This window comes from Artemia franciscana, chromosome 18, assembly GCF_032884065.1.
Source record: "Artemia franciscana chromosome 18, ASM3288406v1, whole genome shotgun sequence".
NCBI classification, from domain to species: domain Eukaryota; kingdom Metazoa; phylum Arthropoda; class Branchiopoda; order Anostraca; family Artemiidae; genus Artemia; species Artemia franciscana.
Genome location: NC_088880.1, coordinates 36223598 through 36237136, shown reverse-complemented (window position 1 = coordinate 36237136; position 13539 = coordinate 36223598). Strand labels below are relative to the sequence as shown.

The window sequence follows — 13539 nt, the reverse complement described above, 5'->3', positions numbered from 1 at the left end:
TGAGACAGGCAGTATTAAATCAGAACAAGTTCTGACTTAATAGTTAACATCAAGAGATGCTAGAGTGAGTTGCTTATACGTTGCGTATTATTAAATTCAAACAAAATGTGTAAATTTTCAAACTTATTCTTGCATGAGGAACTCTCAAAATCTCCAAAAATTCATTCACTTGAATCTCTCTTCCACACAGAATAAATCTTCTTTCACTATCAAAGTGCCACAAACCTTTCCATTGTTTTTGTATCTTTTCCTGTAACTTTATCGTGGTTTAGAATATTTTCAAAATGTTTCTCCGATCTCTCTTTAACTCCTTTCTTATCACTAATTGTTGCCCTGTTCCTATCTTTCACTGGGACAAGTCCAGATTGACTGTTCCTTCTCTATTTTTATAACAGGCCTGTACGTTGTTTTGCTGTTATGCTATTTGACTGACTGTTTCAAGATTTTGAGCCATTTTATCCATGGCTTCCACTTCACAGCCTCCTTAGTTCACATTTTATTGTTTTCTCCTCTTTCCCTACATTCTTCTTATTTTCAAATGACCTATCTCTCAAATATTTCTTGTAAAAGCCCCTTGTCCTCTCTTCAAAACTTAATGTATTTTTAATAGGTGCGTTTCTAGCTTTCCTCCCTAAGACACCATCTGTGTTTTTGCAACCTTTTTCCCAAAACTATTCCATCCATCCTCTATATTGTCAATTCTAAACTCTTCGGTTTAGTATCACACTGTTCGTGGTTTTCTCGATGTCTCATCCGTGAGTCTACCAACGTCATAACTTCTTGGATAGTAGTTGCCCTTCCTAAATTCCAACTTTGGATCAACCCTAGGCACTACTAGTTGATGATCTTTGCGTTTAACATCAATAACAGCACTCCTTTACATCCTATTATCTTGTATGGATTCTGCATGTCTTTGGTTTACAACAACACAATAAGGTTAGCTTTCTTACCGTTTTGTAAATACCATTTAACTTATGAAAGACGACAGATTGCCGAAGATTGTCCTTTTCGGCCAACCGTCTATGCCTAAACGGAAAGCAGGTCGTCCGAAGTTGGAGTGGAAGGATGTCATAAAGAAAGATTTAAGGGAAATGGGAACTTTCTGGTAGGGTGTAAAGAGGGTGGCTTTGAATAGATTGGGAAGGAAGAGGAGCGTGCGTAGCTGTGTTAACCTAAGGCGGCTGGGTGCTGCGGTGGATTATTAGTAGTTGACATAGTATTTAACTTGTGGGCCATTTTATTGCCAAATACTATATTGGTTATAACTAGGTCATTACAGCTACAAAATTACTGCAGCCTATAACTGTTACTATTTTCTTTTCCTAAGCCAAATTTAGCAGGCTAGTATATCATTTATCCCTATTTCTACCGACCTGATCTTTGATATCCCCTAACAAAGTCTTACCAAAATAAAAAAGACCCAAGAGAATTACCAATCAATCAGAATCCATTGCAAATGCAGTTTTGTTTACTAGGGTATAATTTATTCGAGGGGCGCCACTGCTCAAGGTCATCCTGCGGCATTTTTTGCAGCCAAAGCTCTGGCTAGGCAGATTCGTGATAGTTCCACCCCAATGACCAATGAGGCCACGCGAGCAGGATTTTTCTTTTGTGAATTGGGACAGAGGAAGGAGCTTATGAAAGAGCGGAGACTTCAAACCATCTAACAAAACTGGAACAGTTCTAACCTATTATACCTAGCATATTCTGGTCTGGGCGTTCATCAGGGGCAGCCTATAGAAGAGCTTTGGCGAAGTTCCTATATTTTTTGGTATGCCAGATGTACAAAGACATTACAGTGGTTAGTACTTTGTACGAAAATAGCATTGCTAAGGTTAAGGTTGGAAATGAAGTTAGTAGCTGGTTCTGAATTGAATTTGAAGCCGAGCAGGGCTGCGTTTTATCCCCATTTGTATGGATGATTTTGATAGACTTAATCCTAAAGAAGACAGCAAAGGCTTTGGGTGAACATAGGGTCTAATGGAAGTCTTACTCTCATAGACTTAGATTATATTTAAGATTAGAAAATGTTAGCAAAATGGGTGAGTTTTTGGAGGTTTTAAAAGTTCAGGGTGGAAGGATAGGCTTAAAAACTAATGCTAAGAAGACTAGGACCTAAGTGGTATTATTAGCAAAAACGGTAGGTGCACTGAAGATGTTAAAAGCAGAATAGCCGAGGAGACCAGAGTTTTTTTTTTCGCAGTTTAAAAAAATTTGGAAGAATAGGAAGATAAGTCTGTGAACCAAGATTAGAATATTGGAAGCTGCAATGATGACAGTGGTCAAGCATGGTTTTGAACCGTGGACACTCTGAGGGATGGAGGAGGATTTGTTAGATATTTTCCAAAAAATTTTCTACGGATTGTTTCGGATACTTGTCTGTTTGACCGTATTTTTAAAACGATAAGCTGTACGAAAAATATTCTTTAATCCTGCTGTCTAGGGCTGTAATGAAAGAAAGTTTGAAATGGCTAGGACACGTTCTGTGTATACAGGAAGACAGATTGCTAAAAATCATCTTGGTCAGCCAACCACTTAGGGTCAGACGAAAAGCAGTTGGTCTCCGAAAGGGGTGGTAAGAAGTCGTTAGGAAAGACTTGAGGAAAAATGAGAACTTCTTGTGAAGGTGTAAAAACACCCTTCTTTGGAGGTTGTAAAATCTCCTTTTTGTGCTGTCCTGAGGGGGGTTGGTGCTGCGGTGATTTTTTACTTGTAGCAGTAGTGTCATTTATAAATGATATTAAAAGGAAACTGTAAAAAATGCAAAGAAAACTGTTGAAATATTGAAATTGCTCTTCTACACTAATTCCATTATTCCGAAAATTGTTTACAGGTTGTATGAACAGTTTCAGGTTAAACTGGCAAAAGGTTCAGCGATTGCTCAAACAGGCATATAACTGTTTAGGAGTTTAAAAATGTTAACTTTCTGATGTGGGTCCTTTCAATGTATTTTTAACTAATAATTTGCAATCGAGGTACGTGAATGCGTAGTTTGTTCCCGAAGGAATGAATGAAGAAAAATCCCGTGTCGGACATTTTGTTTTAAAGAGTGCTGCTGTCTCTCTACAGTGATTTCTCACCTATCCCAAAAATTGAAACTGCTTAAAAGAACGTATTTGGACACCATTTCTTTCAATGAACGTAATTTTGTCATCCTTTTGTGGCTACAGTGTGGCTCTGTCTTGGTGTCGCCACAACAGAGCAGCTGTACTTCCTTGAGAAAAATTCCAGCAACGCTTACAGTCTTAGAATCGGCACCAAAATAAGTGCATTACTAGTCAAGTACAGTACTTAGAGAATATTATATCAACATCCATGTAAGCCTATTCTATTTCTAATAAAATTATTCACCAAAATGTTGCATCACACCTAACATTTGAAATTTAGTAATCAAACAAGAGGATATCAAACTTTTTCCTTCAGAATTTAACTATGAATAATCGGAATAAAAGAAAAAAAATACGAGTGTTATCTTAAAACTATGATTAGCATTATTTTGATAGAGAATCCTCCAGTCAACTGCCAATAATAAATCGTCACTGTCGCTTGTCTTGTAACCTCAAATAATGTGAACGTCTTTTCCAGCTTTTTTCCTAATTATTTTTACTATATTTAGCCTACGTTGTTACAGAATCCAGTAACAACCAGGCATGTTCTGTTGTACATACCCTCTGAAATATCTAAGTTATGCGTTACATAATTATCGTGTTATTCTATAGTTTTGAGTTATTGGGTGGCAAATTAGCAATTTCAAGTGAATGAAGTAGTTCTGGTGTGAATTAAATTCCCCATTTTTCTTTCTCCTTCACAAAATGAAAACTTTTTATGGGATTTGTATTCTCCTGGGAGATGATCGGATTACTCAGCATTAATTTCTCTTGCTTCACTTTTATGCAGTGCTAAAATAACGCTTTACTTCAGTCTATTGTAATTTTGATTGATTTACCGATGTTTCCTGTTCTATTGATGATGCTTGTTGTCGCATGTCTTCTAGCCGTAGGTTTTGTTGTGTATCATTTTCGTTTACGATTCGTTGTGATTCTTGCCGTTGCTTGTCTTCTAACCGCATTTTGTTAAGCATCATTTTTTTCGATTTGTTGTGGTGCTTGTTGTCGTATGTCCTCTAAGCGTAAGTTTTGTTGTGCAACTTTATTAGAATTTGATTAAAATATAAATTCAAAAGTTAATTTTGAACTGGAGCCTTTATCAATCACTGGACAAGTTCTGCTTTATTGCAAACGATGCTTTCACTTGAAAAGGTGAGAGGGCTATTGGTTTTAATTTTGAATAGTATAGAACATGTCTTCACTAACTAGAAAAAGACAGCAAGATAGCCCAAGTAATTCAAAATGAAATAAAGCACAAATATTAAATAATTGTGCAATACCTGGGAAAACCAAGTAAAAAACTATGATTGTGGAAATGGTACCGAAGAGAAACTATTTGTCAACATAAAATACCACGAAGAAAAAAAAAGAAAAAGGAAGTTAAATATTGAGATACACTGGAAATCTGGTACAAAAGAGCTAAAGTACCTATCAGGTTTTACATTAGGATTGTTGAATAGCTCGTGTTTGAGAGTCCTTTGTTCAATCGCTGGCGTCAGTTCACCTTTTTTAACATTTTTTCCCTTTATTTTATTTTTCCCATTATTATTATTTTTCTGTACTATAACTCCCCTTTTTGTGGCCTGCGGGTCTTATGTTAGCCGGTATTGTATCCATCTTTTGTCTTGCAGGATGCATGTGCCTATGAAGTTTATATAGAATCGTCTTGACTGGAGGAAGCTTCACTCTCTTGGAACTTCTTAGTTGACTGAGTAAAATATTTTCTTGCGTTAGTGGACTTAGATTTAATTAAAGAATTTTCAAACTTTAGCTTTTCAAAGACGTTTACTTAATAAATAAATTCCGGGATCCACGTTTATCGTTTATAGCTATGTAAATATTCCATGTGGTGCGCTTTGTCTAGTTGAGACCCAAGTACAAGAACATTTGGAGCCACTGTTACGAGTGATCCAGATCGTGGTGTCGTGGATCCAGTGATCCACTTGTCGCGTGACCCAGATTTTAAGGAACTGAAAGGTTACGAAAAAAAAACAAAGATATTCAACAGACTATGTCTATGGGGAAGCGAAAATCGACAGAGAAAAGCAATGATCAAGGATCGCTATCATAATAGTGAGGATTACAGAAAAAAATATAGACAAAATAGTCTGACTCTCTTTTGCTTGTTCTTTACTAGATTCCAGTGAAGAAGTAGCCAAAAGCTTTTCGTGTATGCGATATGTAATTGAAAAATTACGTTCATTTACAGATGCAATATCTTGGTTAAGCCCGGGCATGATTTAAAACATAGTGAAAAATTAAATAAAACAACAAACGATTTCTTTCAACGGAAAGTAAGGAGTAGCGTTGAAACTGGAAACGGACAGAAATTATTCTGTGTATCGGAGGAGCTGCCCCACCTCAGTTCCTAGCGCTTTTTTGAGTGAATCAAAACGCACTATGTGCGTTCAGACTGTCATACCGTGTATCTGTAATATCCCACGAATAGTTAAGCGTAAGTTTAAACTTTGGATGAATCTTAAGGAGGATGTTGAAATGAAAAGAAGACAGTTTGTATATCCAAATTCTAAAAATGGTGTATGCTTTATCATAGGAACGGCAAAGTTAGTTAATTAGAAACTAATGAAATGTTAAGGGGGATGCTGACCAAAATTAAATGACATTTTGGGCATCCAGGTTGTGAAAAACATGTATCTGCAATATCTCAGTAACGGTCAAGGATATTAAGCATAAAATATCGGGGAATGTTGGAGCGATGTTGGGCTGAATTAAAAAGACATGACATCATTCGGGAGGTCAAAATAGTGTATTTAGAGTATCTCGGGAACGACTGAGGACATTAATTTCAAACGTTCAATATTTCTGCAATATCTTCAGAACAAGAAATATCTGTGGATATTGAGGGCGATGTTGAACTAAATCGAAATACACTGTGTGCCTCAAGGCTGTCGCAAGGGCGTAACTACAGTGTCTCATTAGTGGTAAAGGGCAAATTGAAACTATTAGGGGATTTTGAACTAAGTCAGAAGACCCCATGTACATTCAGGTTTTAAAAAAGGCGTATATCCAATATAGCAGAAAGGGCTAACGGCATTAAGGTGAAACTCCTAGGGAATTTGGAATAAAATGAATTTAAAATATGCACCAAGGTAGTGCACCTGTAGTGTATCAGGAAAAGTTAAGTATACTAAATTAGAATTTTTAGTGACTGTCCAGGGGGACGCTGAACTCAAACCAAAGAAACTTTGTGTATCAGAGTTATTAAAAGGATGTCTGAAGCATCTCAAGAACGGTTAAGGTCAAATGTTTCAGAACATGTCGATGGAAATGTGGAACTAAATTGAAAGATACTATGTTTTGTCACGTCGTCAGAAGGGTGTATCTGCAATTTTTCAGAATTGGCTAAGTAGAAAGTGGAGCTTTCAGGGAATTTTTAGTGGGTTGTCGCAAACTCATGTATCTATTAGAAAAAACTCCCATTAACCCTGTCAAAACAAGCTCATCCCTCTATTGAAACAAACTCATATCCACCAAAACTAACTTGTTCCTCCATCAAAACTCACGCCCCCCCCAAAGAATAAGCTCATTCCTAAAAAAAAAGTATTAACTATATTAATACTTTTTTGTTATATCTACTGCTTATACGCGAATAATATGTTTTTTAATGTCCTCCTCCTTTTATATTAACGCTGCTCCTTAGGCACATATTTTCAAATGACGTTAATTCTCAGTGACTGACCTTTGTTGATGCTGCCATGTGGGTTCTCGAATAGTTCAACGCACTTCGGGAATAGTTTTTGAGGTACATACCTTTCCATTTAAAAATAATGACAAATTTACGTGGCTACAAAATAATTTTGGAAATACTAAATGATTAGCAGGCAAAGCCGCCTCTTCTGCTCGTCATTTCATTTGCTAAATTTTTCTAAAGTTTCACCGGTGCATTTCAGACTGAAAGTTTTTAACTTACCACCTTGTAGTAGTTTTAATTTGGTAGATGCATAAAGCCACAAGTTGTACTCGAGGTGAAAAGAGACATTACGATCGAAATGAGTGTTTTGACCTCATACTGAGTCGAAACGAGTGTTTGACATTTGAAACTCATACTAAACTCAGTATAGTTTAGTATCTGAATCAGTTTGAGTTTAGTATCTGAACTAAAAGGAAGTAGCTTATGAACCTAATCGGATTACTTTTTGTACTGTATTGTGTTAGATTGCGCAATTAACTTGCGGACTTAATTGTGAGGGATTGCTCACTTCATACAAAGTGAGTTATTATTAGTGTATAATTGAATATATTGGTGTTATCGCTGATTAAAAACTGTGATTAAGACAGGTTAACAGTTTGTGGATCTGCAATGTCTCGTCGGAATAAATGACGGGAAAAAAGCCCCTAAGGCTACCACCCGAGAAGGACACTCCTGCTGAAACCCTTAGCCAGTCGCCATCCCAACCTACCTATAAAACTCTTCCTAGAACCTCCCCAACTACGCAATCCAAAACAGTTAGCCACTTGTCAGGAATTCAGGCCTTAGCCGAAACTAACTCTAATGAAAGAGGTGAGACGCCTGGCAAAAAGAGGAAAAAGGATGAAACTCGTTCACCAACGATAGTGCAACCCCTCTCTTCAAGTGTTCCAGAAACTAGTGCTAACGATCACCCCAATTATTATACTGTCTCAATCAAGAAAAGCAATGGCCAACCCTTTTCAAAAGATCGAATAATGCAAATTAGGAAAGCTGTCTGATCACCAAGGTAAATTTTGAACTTGTTTTTAAGCAGGACAAGTCTATTGATATTTACTTTACGTCTTCTCAGGCGGCAGACCATGTCCTGTCAAAATCCAAAGAAATAATTCTTGATGGCTCAAAAATTTTAGCCACAAAAAAAGATGTGGAAAAGTTACACAAGTATGTGCTGTATGGTGTTGATACCAGTGTAAAAGTGGAGGAAATACAAACAGAACCAATATATTCTTCAGGCCTTCTCATCAATCCTTCAACTGCTATAAGGCTAAGTTTAAACATGAAGGTTTTCTTCACCCTAGCCGTTCAATCCTCATTTCCTGCAAAGTTGAGCTAAGTGGAGAAATATTCTTGTACGGTATGTCCCTTTTTTACAAGATTTATAAGCCCAAGCTCCTACAATGCTCCACTTGTCTGGCCCACGGCCACAGCAAAAAACACTGCAAACAGTCCCATCCGTCTTGCCTTAAGTGTGGGAAAACAGGCCACGCAATTAGTGAATGCCCTGAGTCAGATCCTTTCTGCAGAAATTGTAACCGTAAGGGAAACACAGCCCTCCAAAAACAATCTTGCCCAGCTCACCAAAAGCGAGTTGTAATCCTTAGAACATCTGATAAAATGAACCTATCCTACTCAGTTGTAGCTGCAAGAATCCCTTGGCAACCCACACCCCATCGGCCCAGTAGAAGCCAAGCAACAGTTGCGGTAGCAGATGCAAAGACAGTATCATTTCCAAAAGAGGCAAATAATGTTCATACTCAAGGTTCTAGTCAGTCCCCCCATCCCTTACCTAAGTTTACTTCAACATCCTGCCCTCCAAAAGATTCATCTAAAATAGCCAAGAATGGCAAAGGCTTGCAACTTATCTCACAGTCAGTTACTTAATTGAGGTTAGTAATGAAGCTGAGGAAACCAAAAATATTCTCAAGAAGAAAGCCATCACTAAACTCCTAGGTGATGACATATTAGAAACAGCTATGGCTCAATTATCCTCCATGATAAAGGACATAGATTCCACATCAAAGCTAGTTAAGCCTGTAGACTCAACTGCAAATCAAATTAATGCAGGCTCTGAAATTGCCACAACCCCCAAGACGGTAGTCGATGCCACTGCCCTAGTCAAAGGCAAGAAATCTAAGAAAAAACGGCAAACTTTCCATCCCAGTCCAAAATTACCACCAATGATATTTCGTCGGCTGAAGAAGATTTCCAATATTCTAATCAAGGAGATGATGAAACTCAGACCACAATGGATGTTTAAATGTGTACTGTACAAGATTTTACGTTTCTCACGAATTTATCACTGTGTAATAATGTTGTTTTTAACTATTACGATGACCAAAATAATTTGCCCACCAGTCCCTTAGCTAGCCCCGATAGCCCTTTAAACCAAATTAACTGTGAATATCTCGACACTTTTGATTTTGTGAAAAATGTGAAACCTAAGCTAATGGAAGAGACCAAACTTAATGTAATTTGTTTTAACATCAGAAGTGTACGGGATGAGTGGGCTAATTTTAAAGACTTAATTTTAATTAATGGTTACTGCCATTTCGACGTAATTGGAATAACGGAATCGTGGCTTTCAGAAATTGATGATAAGAATGAATTTTCCCTCCCTGGTTTTCAAGCTATTCATAATGAAAGAAAATTAACCAAGTCCTCTGACGGCATTTCTCTTTACATCCGGCCAAGTCTGAAATTCACCAGGCTATTAGACTGTGAATCCTTCTCGCAACGTATAAATAATAGATGCATTTATTCAATAATCGTAGACATAAGTGTTGACAAGAATTCTTTTATTTTTTCGTTATTTTATAAGCCCCCCTCATTTCCGACCCCTTTCTTTTGTAATCTGTTTGATGATTTTTCTAGTTTTATTAATTTACCACAAAAGAAGGCAATAGTTTTTGGGGACTTCAATTGTAATTTACTAAATGTTAGCAATGATAATGATTGTGATACCTTCTTTGAAACATTCACCTCAAGTGGTCTTCTTCCCACAATCCTTTTTCCTATTAAATAAAAAAAAAACAAGTTTTTTCAACTGAAAGTAAGGAGTGACATCAAAACTTAAAACGCACAGAAATTACTTCGTATATGAAAGAGGCTGCTTCCTCATCAACGCCCCGCTCTTTACGCTAAAGTTTGACTCTTTCTCTCAATTCTTCTTTCTAAAACAGTAAAAAACTTTAGCGTAAAGAGCGGGGCGTTGATGAGGAAGCAGCCTCTTTCATATACGAAGTAATTTCTGTGCGTTTTAAGTTTTGATGTCACTCCTTACTTTCAGTTGAAAAAACTTGTTTTTTTTTTATTTAATTTCTGAACGTTTTTGAATCAATGCATGTTTTGATTTTGGCTCTCCGCAGAGGAATAATCAAAACGAAATTTGCATATTTTTTTTTTGGCTCAATGGCTTTCTCATAATTTTGATCGAATGATTTTGAGAAAAAAAGAGCGGGGGACGAAGCCTAGTTGCCCCCCGATTTTTTGGTTAATTAAAAAGGCAACTAGAACTTTTAATTTTTTACGAATCTTTTTATTGGTAAAAGATTTACGTAACTTATAAATTAGCTTACGTAAAGAACTTTTGTATTCTCATGTTTTTATTACATATATGAGGGGATTCGCCCCATCGTCAGTACCTCGCTCTTTACACTAAAGCTTAAATTTTATCCCAATTCATTAAGAATGACCCCCTGAATCACAAAAGCCGTAGAATAAGTAGTTGAAATTACCGAAAATACTTTAGCGTAAAGAGCGAGGTATTAGAAGGAGGTGAGCCCCTCATATGGGTAATAATTTCTGTTTGTTTTAAGTTTTATTGCTGTTCCTTACTTCCAGCTGAAAAAGCTTTTTCACTTTTATTTTTTAATTGTTTTTTTTTAAATAATGCTAGTAAATCCTGCTCTCCCTTCATGGAAATTTTCTTCTCCCATTACAAATTCTCGAAGGAAAGTTCCCCCAGCATATCCCCCTCTTCTCAACCCCTCCCCCAAACCAAAAAAATCCTCCTGAAAACGCCTGTATACTTCCCAATAACCATTACTATATGTAAGCACAGGTCAAAGTTTGTAACTTGTTGCCCCTCCCACGGGGACTGTGGGGGAGTAAGTCGTCCTCAAAGACATAGTTATAAGGTTTTTCGACTACTCTGAATAAAATGGCTATCTCAGAATTTTGATCCGTTGACTTTGGGAAAATAATTAGCGTGGGAGGGGGCCTAGGTGCCCTCCAATTTTTTTGGTCACTTAAAAAGGGCACTAGAACTTTTCATTTCCGTTAGAATGAGCCCTCTTGCAACATTCTAGGACAACTGGGTCGATACGATCACCCCTGGGGAAAAAAAAAAAAAACAACAAAAAAACAAAAAAACAAATAAACACGCATCCGTGATCTGCCTTCTGGCAAAAAATGCAAAATTCCACATTTTTGTAGATAGGAGCTCGAAACTTCTACAGTAGGGTTCTCTGATACGCTGAATCTGATGGTGTGATTTTCGTTAAGATTCTATGACTTTTAGGGGGCGTTTCCCCCTATTTTCTAAAATAACGCAAATTTTCTCAGGCTCGTAACTTTTCATGGGTAAGACTAAACTTGATGAAACTTATATATTTAAGATCAACATTAAAATGCGATTCTTTTGATGTAGCTATTGGTATCAAAATTCTTTTTTTTAGAGTTTCGGTTACTATTGAGCCGGGTCGCTCCTTACTACAGTTCGTTACCACGAACTGTTTGACTAGAGTTGATCCTGTGAGGTCTACAGCTACTGTAATTGACAACATTTTTGTATCCACTTCCCTGGGAAACCACCTGTCCTCCAAAATAATATTTTCTGACCTGTCAAATCACTTTCCAATCTATCTCTCCCTGCACTCCTTACCAGCTACTCAACCCTCTTGAACTAATACCCCTACGTATAATAGAATATATAATACTGTGAATATGGACAGGTTCACGGATCGTTTGAAATCCTTCGACTGGTCCAAGGTTTTGGATGGTCAGGATGTTAATTCAGCCACAAATGGTTTTACACAGGGACTGAGTGATTTTATCAGTTCAACCTTTCCAGTTCTTAAATCAAACCGAAAAACTACCCATATACGCCTCTGGATGTCTAATAGCCTGATAATCTCTTCATACCGGAAAAATGACATATAAGATTTAGCTTGCAAAACCAGTAATGTTATTGACCTGACTAATTATAAAAAATACAAAAACTTATATACCAAACTTGTCCGGGAAGCAAAAAAAAATTATTATTATTCAAAAATCTCTCATTGCAAAGGGAAATTGCAAAAAATTTGGTCCACAATAAATGAAATTCTTTAAAAAAAAAAGGAATTCAAGATCTGTACCTCTTAACCTTAAGGACATCAGTGGCAGATTAATTGACCCAAGTTCAGTACCGGATGCTTTTAATAATTATGTCGCTAATATTCCAAATGCTAACTCCTGTTCCTTCTCCCAGTCAGTACAACTTAGCAAGAATCCTGGATCCATGTTTTTCTCTCCAACTGATCGTAAAGAGGTGCTTCAAGTTATCAAATGTCTCTCTAATAGTAGTACACCTGACTTCTTTGGCATAAGTAATAAGCTTCTTAGGACCTTATCTTCCTATGTTTGTGAACCCATTGTGCTCATAGCAAACCTGTCTATGACCAATGGAGTCTTTCCAGAAATATTAAATCAGCAATTGTTATCCCGATTCATAAAAAAGGCGATCCGTCTGAGATAAGTAATTATCGTCCAATCTCACTTCTCCCAGTTATATCTAAAGTGCTCGAGAGAATTATATTCCGACGTCTTTCTCCCTTTTTATTTGGGATTCATTCTTCAGATTCGTTGATTTCTCCTCGTCAATATGGCTTCCGTTCCAAATTTTCAACTGCTCATGCACTAATAATAATAATAGTAATTTATTTATCACCCACTTCACAAAACAGAGGTTAAGTGGAGTAAAATACAAAAGAAAAACAGCAAAATTAATACAAAAGAAACAAATTTATTCACATACAGAAAAAAGACGGATAAGGCGATGAAAACATCCTAGCCTATAAAGCGCTTCAATAGCTAGCTTCGCAGATAATTTTTCGAAAGCACCACTAATATATGTCGCACAATACTTTTTAACCAGTTTTGTATTCCGGTAAGAACGAGGTAGATATAAAAGAAATTTGCAGTACCGGTGATAATTTATGCGAATACGTTTTAGATCACCAGTCAACAGAAGTGGCATAATACCAGAACAGAAGAGCACAGAATGATCACAAAAATTTGAGTAAAGCCGAGTTAGCGCTCTTCTCCTATAGTGTCCACGATTTGCTACAATCTTAGAGTAACCGAGCCTCAGCTTATCACTAATATCTTTGACAGCACGAGACCGGAGAGCATTCATAGAATCGCATACTGTTATACCAAGCCAACGAAACGATTTAACACGGGGAATACTAAAACCATCGCGGTATATTGATTCTGAACAATTATTACCGTTGAAAACAAGAAACTCGCACTTGTCAATATTTAGGTACAGGCCGATATCGCGGAAAGCAGAAGTAAATGACTTCACTGAACGGGCAAGACCAGACTCAGTTTGACTAATCAGAAGAAGGTCATCCGCATAAGCCAGATATGAGATATCAGATGGTCCTAGTAGGCACGTAGTCGATATTTTTGATAATACATTTTCAATACAAGCATTAAAAATATTCGGCGAAAGAA

The 13539-nt window shown here is 36.9% G+C and overlaps 1 protein-coding gene across 1 annotated transcript in view; it reads left to right on the top strand.

Annotated features, from left to right (window-relative positions):
- LOC136038953 (uncharacterized) overlaps positions 1-13539 on the top strand; it is a 72445-nt gene that overhangs the window by 28307 nt on the left and 30599 nt on the right. The gene's annotated exons all lie outside the window — the stretch shown is intronic.